The 13,742-nt window shown below is 37.8% G+C and overlaps 1 protein-coding gene across 1 annotated transcript in view; it reads left to right on the forward strand.

Annotated features, from left to right (window-relative positions):
• Positions 1-9,533: 9,533 nt before the first annotated feature.
• The window catches only part of rnf24 (ring finger protein 24), a 33,580-nt gene continuing 29,371 nt past the window's right edge, over positions 9,534-13,742 (forward strand). The window contains exon 1 of the mRNA XM_041036708.1: positions 9,534-9,644. The gene's annotated coding sequence lies outside the window, so the exon portion shown is untranslated. The remainder of the gene's footprint in view (positions 9,645-13,742) is intronic.

Genomic DNA, 13,742 nt, shown 5'->3' on the forward strand with positions numbered 1-13,742 from the left:
ATCATTAAACAACAATCTAAATTCTACTTTTTAAAAATGTATACACTGATTCTGTTTTAAAAAATAATGATACTAAAAATAAATAAAATTAAATTAAGAAAAAGATTTCACCATGGGTGGGACAGTACTCACAGCAATGAGTCAAAACGCTAAAAACTTAATGGTTTGTTTTTGATAAGGAACTGAGTAAATATCTAAACATGTACAAGTACAAGAAATTAACATTCTGTATTCATTAGCTTAGAGAACATGGCAAGCAGACTGTAATATGGTGAGAGGACATACAACAAAATAAATGTCATGTCATCATCTGCCCCTTATCTGGGGCCGGGCCCTGGTCGCGGGTCCACTGCCGCACAGTATTAAAATAAATGATCATAATAATAAACCATAGTAAAGCAGAGTAAAGGTGAGGGGAAAGAATAATGTAGCCATGGATGAAAGGCAATACCCAGAGCTGTAAGAATACACTCCTGTCCAAACAGACAGTTTTATAATTAAGACTAGACCCTCTGACTAACTGAACAAGTTCTGAATTTATTTTCCAATCATTTGTTTTCAATCAAACAACAGTATTCAAGCTTTTAATTCAGTCAAATAACAGTTAACTACCCATTTCAATTTAACCACCGATTCAATGTTTGGTCACAATGTGGATAAAATGGAGATATCTGAATAAATATTTGGCATTGTTTACTCATATGCATGATACATATTAATGCTAAAGTCATTGTTTCACTTTACCAGTAGTAGTGTCCCCACTCTACCAGAAAATTACACTTCCACAAATGTTTGTGTAGAACATTTTGATTATCCTGTAGACATGAGGACTGGCTCTACCTCCCTCTCTCTCTCTCTCTCTCTCTCTCTCTCTCTCTCTCTCTCTCTCTCTCTCTCTCTCTCTCTCTATGTTATATAACAAGTAAATAGCATTGTTTATCTTATTTGGCATAGAGGAATAAATGGTTTAACATTTGCAGGGATGTACAGGTGTACTCTCCAGGGCACTGTGACATCACTGTAAGGTGTGGTTACAGGTGTGACAAAGCACACAGACCTGACCACACAAAGGTAAAACAAACTTGAAACTTTGAACAAGAGAAGACAGTGAAACACTGCTCTTCAGCCCGGTGATAATTCATAGTGTTATATTGCATTGTTGTATAAATTTTACAGATACTGATACAGTATAAATGTGTAAGCAACATTTCAGTGTTGCAACCGGTTGAAGTTGATCTAATTTTAGCTGCTTTATATGCTGTTGGGTAGTTTAATCTCTGACAAGACATCATGTTTTATAAGCCGGTCATGTGTTTTGGATGTAAAATCGTCAAAGCAAGTAGTAGCTGTAGTCATAAAATAAATGCAGTGGATTAAAAAGTGCAATATTTTCCTCTGAACTGCTCTGGAGTCCAAGTATAAATAGAAATTACTTTCTATTATAAAATTATAAAAGTACAGGTACTCAAGTACTTAAAAATGGTACAGAATTTCATGAGTAAATAGTTACCATCCACCTGCCACTGCACAGGTGGTTACACACTGCCCTGTGAGGGGCAGACCAGTGTAATGCTTGTGATTTTAATTGTCTATGATGCTGTTATAGTCCAAAAAAAAAAGGCTGACTTTGTGGGACACTCAAAAAACACAAACAACAAATAGAGGGACATTTGTGTCCATTTCCAACATTCAGCATCCAGCACCCAGTATAAACAGAATTAATTCAGGAAGTAAGCAAATGGCTTTTAATTTTCTGAAGTCAGTGATGTCAAGCATAATTTAAAAGGCAAATGCACAACATGTACACCCTAAAACGCATCCTTAATGAAATAATTAACAAGAAAAAAAATATACCTCAACTCTGTCCTGCAACTGAACAAAGCCAAAAATCATAATTAAAATAAAAAGCACATCAAAAAACACAATTATCAGAATTGTTTAGATGGTGGTTGGTGAAAAAAATGTTTATGGTGTCTTTTCAATGACACTATTTTAAATTGATGATTCTGCCAGTGGTGGATTTGTTTCATGTTGTTGAGCAGGAAATCCCTCAGGAGGCAGGCGCTGTTTGTTTTTGGTGGGTTGACCCTTTAACTTCTCCAAAAGGCCACCCCTTGCTGTTTTGTCTACAGGTCCAAACCCATAAATCAACAGGAAGTCATGTGGATGATTCAGTGGTGTGGTGCACCTCTCGGATGTCATCAGCGTTTGTCTGAGTTGGGTCCAATAATCGCTGAAGTTCATCTTGCAGGTTGCCTCCCTTCCTGTTCTGCGCATTGTCTGTGCTTTGTTAGCAAGGAAGTTTGTCAGACAATCATTTGAATAATCAGCAGAAAATGACACAATCTGCTAAAGAAAACTGAAGATCATTACACAAACTATTAAACTAAAGTGAATCACAACAACAGGAGTTATAATATAGAAACTACTAACTGTGTCATGCGTACTTTATGACTAATTTACTATCAGTTTGTTTGAAGAAATCCTATTGTTATTGCTCTCATGGAAAGTTAAGCACTGGAAACTACATCACATAGTTTAAGACAAAAATTTAAGACAAAAATTAAATTAAATAGATTAGGATTATATTCCTGTCTGTTTGGAGAATTTCCTGAGATATTATTTAAGTGATCATACAGGGAGATAAAAGTATCACAAAATCTAACTGAAAAGTTAAATGAATAAATATAAAGAGACAAATTAAAATAATCAAAAACCTTTTTGCAGATTATGGTGGCTGACAAAAATTGGGATGATTGCAATCTCTGCGATCTTTTACAGCCCTGACACATTTTAACCAGTCTGAAATGATTTAGTTTCTCAGTTCTCACATGGATTATGAAATCTACTGGTGCCATGTCAAAGCAGTACAAAGTCCTCTCCACTCTTTGGTCTGATTTATACCTTCCAACCAAATGACAAAAACTCTTGAACCAATGGAGGCATCTTAATTCAATTAAATTCAATATAAGAAAGTCAAAAATGTAAGGTCTTTGTGTTTGACCCGATTAGGATTAATTAGAATTAACACGATTATAAAAATGTGTCAGTTGGCAAGCAGGTGTCAGTCATTAGAGGCAAGCACTGCAAGATACAGTAGCAAACGGCTTTGCTTAGCTTGAATACATAACCTATTTAACGTCTGTTTAATTTTATATAACTCTCCTATTTAACTGCTGGAAAATGAATTCTTTTTCTTCTTTAGAAAGGACCACAGGCTGCTCAAGGACAGAACAGTAATTCTTTTTGATCAGTGGATCATTGATTTTGTTTGTCACCAACTTTGAAAGAGATTAAACATCATCACAAGTGACTTTTCCACCATCCTGATTAAGCATGCGTTCAAAGTTCGATGAAGCTGTGAACAAAGTTTTTCTTCCTCTTCTTGGCAGTGACATTCTGATATTGCAGTTTAGATTTGTTTTGTTGTTGGAGAAGCATTTTGGAAACTGTAGCTCTCCAACTGTTGCATGGCTACTGGTGTTTAAATGGTGGGGATACTTTCGGTCAGCTTGATCGTCATGCTTGAGATGAAATGACTTGGTTCCCTAAAGTCTTTCCTGTGTGAACTATTCTGCTTCCCAAGCAACTTTCAGTTAACTGTTGTTTGGAAAAAAAGATAAAAATGATCAGGTACTCTGTGTACTAACACAGACTGATGGCTGAGTTTCGTGCGCATTCAGGAAAGAATGCAGTTATCACTTTTCTTTGAATGTCTCACTCCGACGTCACACTAGGTGCACAGTTATGACAGGACATGTCCAAACACAGGCTGCTCTGGCTTGCGGTTTGACAGCGATTGAGAACCTCTTTTCAGCACTGTAATCGAAAATGGAGTGGTCTCATGGGGTGACTGCATATCATCTTTATATCCCACACTGAAATTTGCGTGTTCCAACAGTTCTCACCCAGTTGTCATTATGCAACCTACGCATTCCAGTAGATATCACCCACAAAACACTTCATCCAAAACATTTCATCCACTTAGTGCTGGCCCAGGATAAATGAACTAATCTTTTTTACTGGTATTTCTGTGAGATTGACATAGGCCAGGTAGGTACTGCCTCCAGGATACAACCTATATATCCTTGTCCTCTAAAGTCTGAAACTGAGATAACCTTTTACTGTCTCCTGCTGCCATGTTTCTGACCACCAACACACAACAAGTTCAGCCTAGATTAATAAATGCACAAGTCAATGGAAGCATACCCAATGTACATAAAGCATTAGCACTTACTGTATATGGTTATATTAATATATAATTAATTATATAATTAATATATCATAGTGTACTAAGTGCCCCTTCTTGCCTGGACACTTGTACAGAAACTGTTATTCTGAAGTAGCTTTTTAAGGCAAAGCAACACAAACTATGGCAATTTTACCTTAGCAACATAAAAAACATAAGCATGAATAATAATTTCATTTTGAATGAATACAATAAAAGGTATGATAAAAATGTAGATAAAGAGAAACAAAACAAACTAGTGAGGAGAAGATACGAAGGAATAAATAGTGCCAAATTTGATTAAATTAACCAAAAACAACCACACACTTACACACAGTGTAAATAATATATCCAGACACTCACCATGTAAAAGCAAAATATTTGTATTAATTGGATTTTGTTTTGACATGGGATGGAGCCATACTGTGCTCACTGAAGCTAAAATTGTAATGGCACAGCAGGACATCCTGTGGGTTCCTACAAGATACATCAACACAGATTAAACAATCAGCCAGTCTTTTATTGACAGGATTATGCAATCACAAGCCAGCCATGTCCTCTCTATGTATTGGTCCCCTTGGATCACATGATTCTTTTGCTATCTTAATTACTTTACAGGGTGTCCTAGCCGAGGTGACGTGATTAGCACGTGAATATGCATGTGTTTGCTGCATAATTAAAGTTCAGAGGAATGCTGGCGTGGGATTGGTGAAGCAGTTGGATCATGAGAAAGGCCTCTCTGTCTGTTGGTCTACCAGGGCACAGAGACCTCACATTGTGAGACTGGGCTGCATTGGTTTACTGTATTGTCTATCGTTTTCCCACCTCCCTTTCGCTCTCCTCCACAGCCACGCACCAGAGGGGGGGAAGAAAGTGGCTTTTCATTGATGGGTTAGCTGGAGCATGCACAGGAACTGAGTGAAGAGGGGAGTCAGTCAGCTGGCTACAACTGCCTTTCATGATCCTGAGCCATTCCCCAGCAACAAGCAACCTGCATGAATACTACAGAGTGACTCATTACCTCCAACCCCACCATGAAGCAGTGAGGAAGGTGCAAAGGCCCAGTAAGTGTGCAGCCATTAATGGAAGGTTTATTGTGATAGTGTAACTTGCTTTAGTCAGACTTCAAGGTCGTACATGAGTGGGAAAGTACATCCACTACTGAGCCTCAGGGAGTCAGCTGCAGAGTTCAGTGCAGGACATTCTTAGCAATAAGCATTCTTACTTCTGTGAGAGGAATGCATATTGTCTGGAGCAAGTTAAATTTCATGTTGTCAAAACATAAGTCTGTCTCCATTAAATAGATCAAAGGATTTTAGAAATATTGAGGTCATGTGTCCAGGTCCAGCTGCTGTTCACTAAATCCACCCTCCTTAGTTACTGCTGCTTTTATGAGCTTTAGCAAGAAGGCTAACATTAGCACCATGAATTGGTTGAAGGTGCTTTCTCCAGCTGACTTTTTGATGTTTCTGGCTGATTTAAAATAATAACATTGTATAGGGAGTCTTAAATATGAACTTGGTGCCCAAAGATTGGGACCTCAGTGGTACAGCCTTGGCTAACAGGTATTCAAAATGATAATTATTCTAAATTAGAGTCTCCATTCTAATGAACCTGCATGTGTTTGGAATGTGAAGAGAAACCACACAAACTTGTGTCTTTCTTGCTGTTAATTCATTACAACAAAGCCATTACAATGTTAAATGTAAATAGTAAGACTTTTTTTAAAAATATATTTTTCACTATATATTTTCACATCACAGTCATTAAAGGGACTGTGATGATTGGTGGTAACTGCATCTGAGTGAGTCATTTGTAAAGAATCACCAACCTGGACATGCGGTATCTGTGGAGGTGGGGTGTCCTTGAGAATTTAAATGTGTTAAAAAGTGTTAATCAGAGCAAGCAAACACTTTTGTAACATTGGAGACATTTTGGTGTCATCTCCAGATAGCATTCTCCCCTCTTATCCTTTCATCTCTGTTGCCCCTTACTCTATTTCACTCCCTTTTGTGTACAATATCACACCACCGGTTGCGCAACAGGTCTTGGCCAGAGGTCTGAGTTTTCTGTTGTTATAGTGTAACAAGGAGCCCTGTCACAAAGTGTTTTGGCCAAATCCTCCCCTCCTCACTGAAACTGATGCCCTCCTCACTCTACTCTCAAGTCTCTCTCAAACACATGTTAACTAGTAAGCTGCCTTTCTCACAAAACAGCCCAAAGGACAAACCAGCTTATCTGGCTTTAGTAAGGCTGAGAGGTGCTAACAATGTGCATACACAGAAATGTAAAACATAGAGTAAGTCTTCACCTCCTTCTTTTGTATTATGTGACCCTTGTTTAATTTTGATTTATCATCATCTGATTTTCTTTGGGCCAAAGCTGTCAAAACAAATGTATTAATGTTGTTTTTCTTTTTCTTTTTTTTAAGGTTGGTTCAACTTTAAACACTCATAACTTTTTGATCTTTCATTTTTGCGCTTCTTTTTATGTAATGCAAGTACTTCCAGAAATAAAAACAAATCTAATCAATAACCACTGTTAAACTTTGTCACCTTTTTAGAGTAAATCTTGCATCTTTTTGTCTGGATGCTTGTTTTACTCAGCATGTTCAATTCCTTGGTCCATTTCCAGTTCTCCTTCTGAATCAGCAGAACAACAGACTGCAGTCTTCCTTGTAGACTGCAGTCTTCCTTGTGCAGTTTTTTTTTAACCAACACTGTCTGGTTTGATTGTTTGAGGAAACAAACTTGCAAACAAGACAGAAAAGAATGCTAATGAAAGAAGTGACATTTAAAGTTCAACCCTTATGGTTTTAATCCCAGTCAACAAAATTTTATTTTTTGCTCAAAGCTGGGAGTATGATGTTTTTAACTTTTGTCTTTTCCATGTGCACTCACCATATTTCATATAACTACCGTCGTAGAAATTATTAAAATGCTGTTCTTTAAGATATTGAAAATGTAAAAGAATTAAAAAAGTTGTTGATTCTGTCTGATCATGTGCATATGGAGAGAGCAGAGTCTCAAACTTTCTCTCTCTAAATTAACTTATTTTCATATATGCAGATTATCTTCAGAGTATATCCACCACAATATGTATAACTCTCATGGCATTGCCTAAAAAGTGCATTCCACATACAAAAAAAAAAGAGTTTGATATAATCCAAAAAAAAAAAAAAACAAATCTGTAAAAGGGAATTGAAGCAAGATTTAAAGGAAGGTGCTTGTTCACTTTCTTGTTGAGAGTTCGCAGCAGTCAGTTAGCTTAGCTTGACACAAACACTGGAAACTATGGGAAACAGACAGCCTCGCTTTGTCCAAAGGTAACAAAATTGTCCTATCAGTGTCTCTAAAACTCCTTAATTAACATGTTACATCTTGCCTGTCTAATCCATACAAAAACCAAAGCGTAAAGCGTGGAGAAACTCAAAGAAATTGAACTTTAAAATTTTTTGATTTGTCTTCATTCTCTTGTATCTATGGCCACAAACACCCCCTGTATTCCACATTTCAATCACATCCACTTGTTCTTGAGTTTCTCAACTGAGTCAGGAAAGTATGATGAGTTAGGACTACAGAAAGAGACCACAAAGTAAAAAGGAGCGGTAAGATCAATGTTGAGCTTGTAGAAGGTAGGAACAAAGATAGACATGAAGTGGGAGGGGTGTGATAAGAAATATCACATCCTGCCTCGTCTTTGGCCTGAAGAACAAAAAAAAAAGACGTATGATAATCACATTAGTGTTCAGGACCTTTGCTGGGTCTCATCCGGTGGTCCTACAGTGAGGATAACCCTCTGACCTGACCTGTGCGCATGTGGAGGTTATTTTAGAAGTCCAGGAAAAGGATGAGAGACCAACGCCCTAATGCAGTCACTCTATGGTCTAAACTTATTTTTTACCCGAGGAGGAGACGACTCAGAACACTGATATACTGATTAACTGATTGATTAATCTAGGTCAAATATTCAGTTTCCTTTTGGTGTTATTTTTGATTTGAGAAGTCCTGCGAAGAAATACAGTGTGGCTCTAAGGGGCTAATGCTCCACTGTGCTATGTGGGAAAATGATGTCCCCATTATTAATCCTGCTTACGAAACTCTGACTGGAAGAGCAGGTTTATCACAGCTTTCCACTGAAAACAGCTGCCTGCTGCTGCTGGAAATAAGGTTGATTACAGTTGTGAAATGGAAACTTGTGGGCAGTAAAACCAAAGCTATGAGCGCTGAGGGGAACTGCTACGTTGAATGATGACTGTCTGCTGGTTCATCACTATGTGTCACTGTTTTCATTATTCATTTCACCAACAGATAATATAGAATGTAGATTAGTGCACCTTTATGTCTGAGGTGTTTAATACTTTAATTTATGGAAACCACGGAATCACGCATTTTAATACACTCTCTTTCATAAAATGGAAAACAGGAAAACAAAAAAACACCATGACATGAAGCAAAGAAAACAGCAGTGCTGCTTCCACAATAAATCTGCAGTTGTTTGCAAAGTGTTGATTTTTTTTTCTCATCAAATTGTAGTTACAGTTGTGCATTGCTTGCAGCAATCCTCCATGTTTTGCACTGTGTCAACTCAGCAAACAGTCTTGTTTCCATCTTGCCTGTGTTTGTCACTGGATACGCTGCCTCGTCACAGGCAACTCTGCTAATGTGTGTCTCGGTGGGAGAGCCTGGGGGAGTTATGTGACCGTCGACCTCTCCTGTTACAAAACATACACTGCAGCCCAGCGACCTTGCTGATTCTAAATGTCACACAGACTGCAGGAGATGCTGACTCTCTCACATGTGAGGCGTTCTTCTAGCTTTCAGTCTGAGCTGGCAGGCTTGAAAGCACTGAACAAAATCTTGTATGTGGCTGATGTGTAACTACAGCAGGAGCTGATTTGTAGAGGAAAGACTATTGACTCTTACTGGCCTCTGTGTTAAAGTTAGTTAATAATCTCAACAATGTTTTTAAAATGATAAGAATCAGTGATATTGTAAATCTCAAAAAGCTCATACAAAATAAGTAAATACATTCAAAGCAGTCATAGGCAGTATGAGAATTTATTATATTCAGCATTGTGCCTGTGAAAGCTCAACTAACTCACTGCTCTGATTCTACCATGGTTCCCTCTTCTCATGTAGTGCAAATGATCCCAAAGCACATGTGGTGGGTCAAATGTGTAAAGCGTGCATTTGTAATGTATTTGTCATATTGTTCTTTTTTTTCGTTTCCGATGAACAAGGAACTTTATTTTGAAAAAAAAAAAAAAAACGTAGTAGGCTATGCATGTGACGAACGGAAACGGGAAGAAAAACCGGAGTAAACGTTGCAGAACCGGGAGAGAGGCAAGTGATGAAGATGAACGCAGAGAGCAGGCTGCAACTGGAGTTTAGCTCCAGACGAGGGAGGCAACACGGTATGTCAGCTGCATTTATTTGTGTGATAGTTTTGAGTTTGTTTTATGTATTTGCTGACCTCCCGGTGCAAACAGAGTCTCGTCTATTAGTTTTCCTCTACCTCTAACGTTGGTCTATGAACTACAAGGAAAAAGAATAAACAGTATTAGACTGGAACACAACATTTAGTGTCAAGTCAGATTACCGGAAATTGCTGTCGGCTTAACAGGATTTACTTCTTAATACTGCGTATCTTAAAGCCAAACAAATGGGCGACAGCATCATATCAATGAGCCACTGATGGTAAAACATGAATTAAACAGCTGATTCCCCCATTAGCTGATGCAAACACGACATCAGTCCTGAACTCAAACAATGCTCTGCTATTGCCACACAGACAACTCGGTGGTACAAAGTAACATGACAAGACAAAAGCTTCTTAGAGAGCAGGAGTCAAACCTACAAATTATTAAATTGCTGCATTCCCAGTAAAATGAACACATAATTTAAGTGTCAAACAGCCATAAAGTTGCAGAAAGCAGCATTTACATGAGGGAAATTTTAAACTTTTATTTATGTGCCTATAAAAGTGTATATGAACTTCAGGACACAAGAGAAGACAGGGGACCCAAAATATTTGGTGCTTTTATAAGTACAAGCAGTGATATTTGAAAATAAACTCTTTATCCCTCAGCCGGCCAGTGCGGTGACCGGAGAACTGGGAAAATGAGATCCAGTTTCTTTGTCCCAGTAAGACCTCTTGCAAGTATACTGAGCTGAATCTGTCTGAATGCTATTTTGGAGAGTCCTGTACACTAGTCGAGTACCTGTAACATAATCATGACATCTGACATCAATATATTAAATGCTGTGGAGTGGGTCTCATTTTCCAGTCTCCACAGTAGACTAAAAAAGCACCACTCTGGCCTCTACAGGTCAGCTCTGCTAATACAGTTAATCTTTGCCCACAAAGCATGATCCCCATAAATCAACCAGTGTTTTTCTAAAAATGCACTTCTATAGAAACCTTTTATATAAAGCTTTTTTAAAAAACAAACAAACAAACAAACAAAAAAAACTTATGAGTTGTTTTTAAAAACAAAGAAAGCACTTCTCACCACTCGCTTTATGTCTCCTGATTATGGGAGCTAGAAATAGTTAATTAGGCCTCTTGTCGGTCTAAAATAAACTTTCACAATTTTTTGGCTATAATGTGAGTGTGTTTTTATGCCTCATCTTTTCATTGTCGTGCATTGACCTGCTGGAATTTAAAGCAAAATTATCTAAACATATGATGTACTGTTTTCACCACCAGAGGGCAGCAAATACACATCAGTGTAAGCGTGTCTGTACAAATGCATCATACATTTAACCTCAAGAAAATAAAAGTAGGCGAACAGTTTTGAGACTTCATGTTTTGTCCCGTCAAAACCTCTGGTTCTTGCAATAGTGTATTAAAACAGAAACACTGAAAATGATGGTGGTAAGAAGCAGCAAACTAACCTGCAACACAATATGTCAGGGTTTCTGTTTGGTTTGAGGTAATGTATGTCTAAGGTAATGTATATCTAATAGTTGTATGGCGCATAATGTGATCTATTGATTTGTTTTACTGTAACTGCACTATGCCTGTTTATGTAATAGTGCTTTTACATTAAGTGCTCCTGAGCAATACACCGATCTCAGTCCTGCTTTTGACAGTGAGTGTAGTTTTGTCATAGTCTAAGTTACCTTTTGTGTATAGTCTGTCAATTTACTAACAATAATAATGGTCATTTAAAACATCATTTAAAATTCATTTCCTTTTCCTCAGTCTTCTGTGTTTTGCATGTTTCACCTGTGCCTGTTCCACCACTAATAATCTTTATCACTATATACATACATTAGCTTGTGTTAATTGTAATTCTGGCAGAATTGGGGATAACAGTGGTTCTCATAAAATCATTAAAAATCCTTGTGGCTTTACAGCCAGTCGGGTTTTGCAGCTTTCTGGGAGTTGTAACATTCTCTCTTTTGGACTGAAACAAGGGATAGCACAAATCTTTTGAAAATCTACTATTATTCTTCAAAATATTGTGAAAAACAAGACTTTTCATATGGAGCTGTATACAGTATGTTCAATCCCAGTGAGGGAAAACGTTGTTGTCAGCTATCATTAGTTGTTCTGATTAAGCAGTCGTCCTTTTAGCAGTGCAAGATAATAGAAAATGTTGGTGTGGATATAAACGTTGTCATCAGTTTTGCATCTTCTGACCATTATTTTTTTGTCAGTGAATTAAATTACAAAATGTTCCTGAGAATGAACAGTTATAACTTGTAGCCTTATCAAAGAACAAACCATGTTTGCATATTTTGCGCCATTTAATGACATTTAATGACAAAACAACAGCCTATTCTAGACTGTATGAGCAAGATGCAGTGGTAAGAGTAACACAGGACAGTAGTGTATATGCAGAAGTGCATATAATGGCCATCAACAGACTGGAGGAAGTGTAACATGGTGATAATAAACCTCCTTTCTCCAATTCTTCTGAAATAATCCCTCCATTCAGTCAGTACCAAGCAGCAGCCTCCTCCTGCCGTCCCATGGAAGGGAAGGAGGACCAGTGCCAGTCTTGTACCTAGTTTGAAATCCTTCAATGGGCCTTTGTGGATGCTGCCATCCTTCCCCCCCGGCCAACCCCCGGCAACCCATTCAGGAGTGTCACATAGCACTCCCAGTCTGCGCCCATCTCACAATGCACCCCTGTCATTTGCACCTCATTGACATGCGCTTATAGTGATGTGCATCGGGGAATGATCGTGCTCCTCCACTAGTTTCAAAGGAAATGAAGTGCCGGGCTGGGTGGCCAAAGTGTGGCTTCCTGGATACGGTATTCATATTTCTTAGGAGGAAGTGCTGAAATGTGTGTGTGTCGGGAATTGGCAGGGAGTTTAAACAAATGTGTCACACCAGCCTCCCACACCTTTAACTGTCAGGTACCATGAGAAAATGTTTGACTGATATTAGAAATATTAAATACCAGTAGTCTTTTTAACACCATATGTTTTACGAGGCTGGCTGAATAAATGTTACCACAGAAAAGGTCATATTTAAATGTTAGTGCTACGCTTTTAGTAATGCGTGGAAACCCTTGACTTTGACATGTGAGCAATACTGTGAGGGTGTAAAAGAGAAGTGAAATATCAGGAACAAAGTGTAGAAAATTCTGCAGTGTCTCCAAACTTCCATGTCACCACCCACATCAAATTCAATCAAATTCATTATCAGGTTAAAGAAATTCATGATCTTAATGAGATATATGCACGCTGACAAGAGGACTCCCCATGAATGGCCACTTCAGATAACAGGGGTTCCTTATGACAAAAACAGGAAACTAACTAAACTGGTATCAAGGAACAAACAGACAAACAGGACCTGACTCAAGAGCTGGATGTGACACCTTATACAGAATTTGGACTATAATTCAGAGCAATTATGGGCCTTTCATGTTTAAAGTTTTTAAGAATTATTGATAAAACGTGTGGGTTTTCTTTAAAGCTTACCAGCGCATAATTGCACTAAAATTACATCTAGAGAGTGATGTGTGAGTCCAGCCGAGTGCTCTCAGCTTGCTGCCCATTAGTGATAATCTTGTTAAATGTGAGCTGATAAGTCATACTCAGTCAGCACATATATGAGTCTACATGCGTATTCTTCCAAAGTTGACATAATTTTTTATTTTTGTTCTCAATCTAATTTGAGCTCAGTAACCAAAACTAATCCGGCTGCAAATATGGTATTTTGGATTTCTAAGACAACAAAAAGTAAAGATTATTTTAAATATTGCTTGATATAGGCCTTGTTGCATTGCAGTACACCCCAGAGATGTGAGTACTGAGAGCCGATTGTGATTTTTTAGCTGAAGTTAACGTCAGACCTTTTCTAAATATTCATAGGAAATAGGCTGCAAGACTTTTATTGACAATTCACTATATGTGCAGGACATACAGTCAAATCAAAATACTGTTTCTCCCTCACCAAATGAAAGGAGCCATTAAGTTAAAAAAAAAAGAATAAAAGATAAAAAAAAAAAAAATAGAATAGTAAAACCTATGTACAGATAAGTATTTAGGTA

This window comes from Toxotes jaculatrix, chromosome 4 (genome assembly GCF_017976425.1).
Source record: "Toxotes jaculatrix isolate fToxJac2 chromosome 4, fToxJac2.pri, whole genome shotgun sequence".
Classification (NCBI taxonomy): domain Eukaryota; kingdom Metazoa; phylum Chordata; class Actinopteri; family Toxotidae; genus Toxotes; species Toxotes jaculatrix.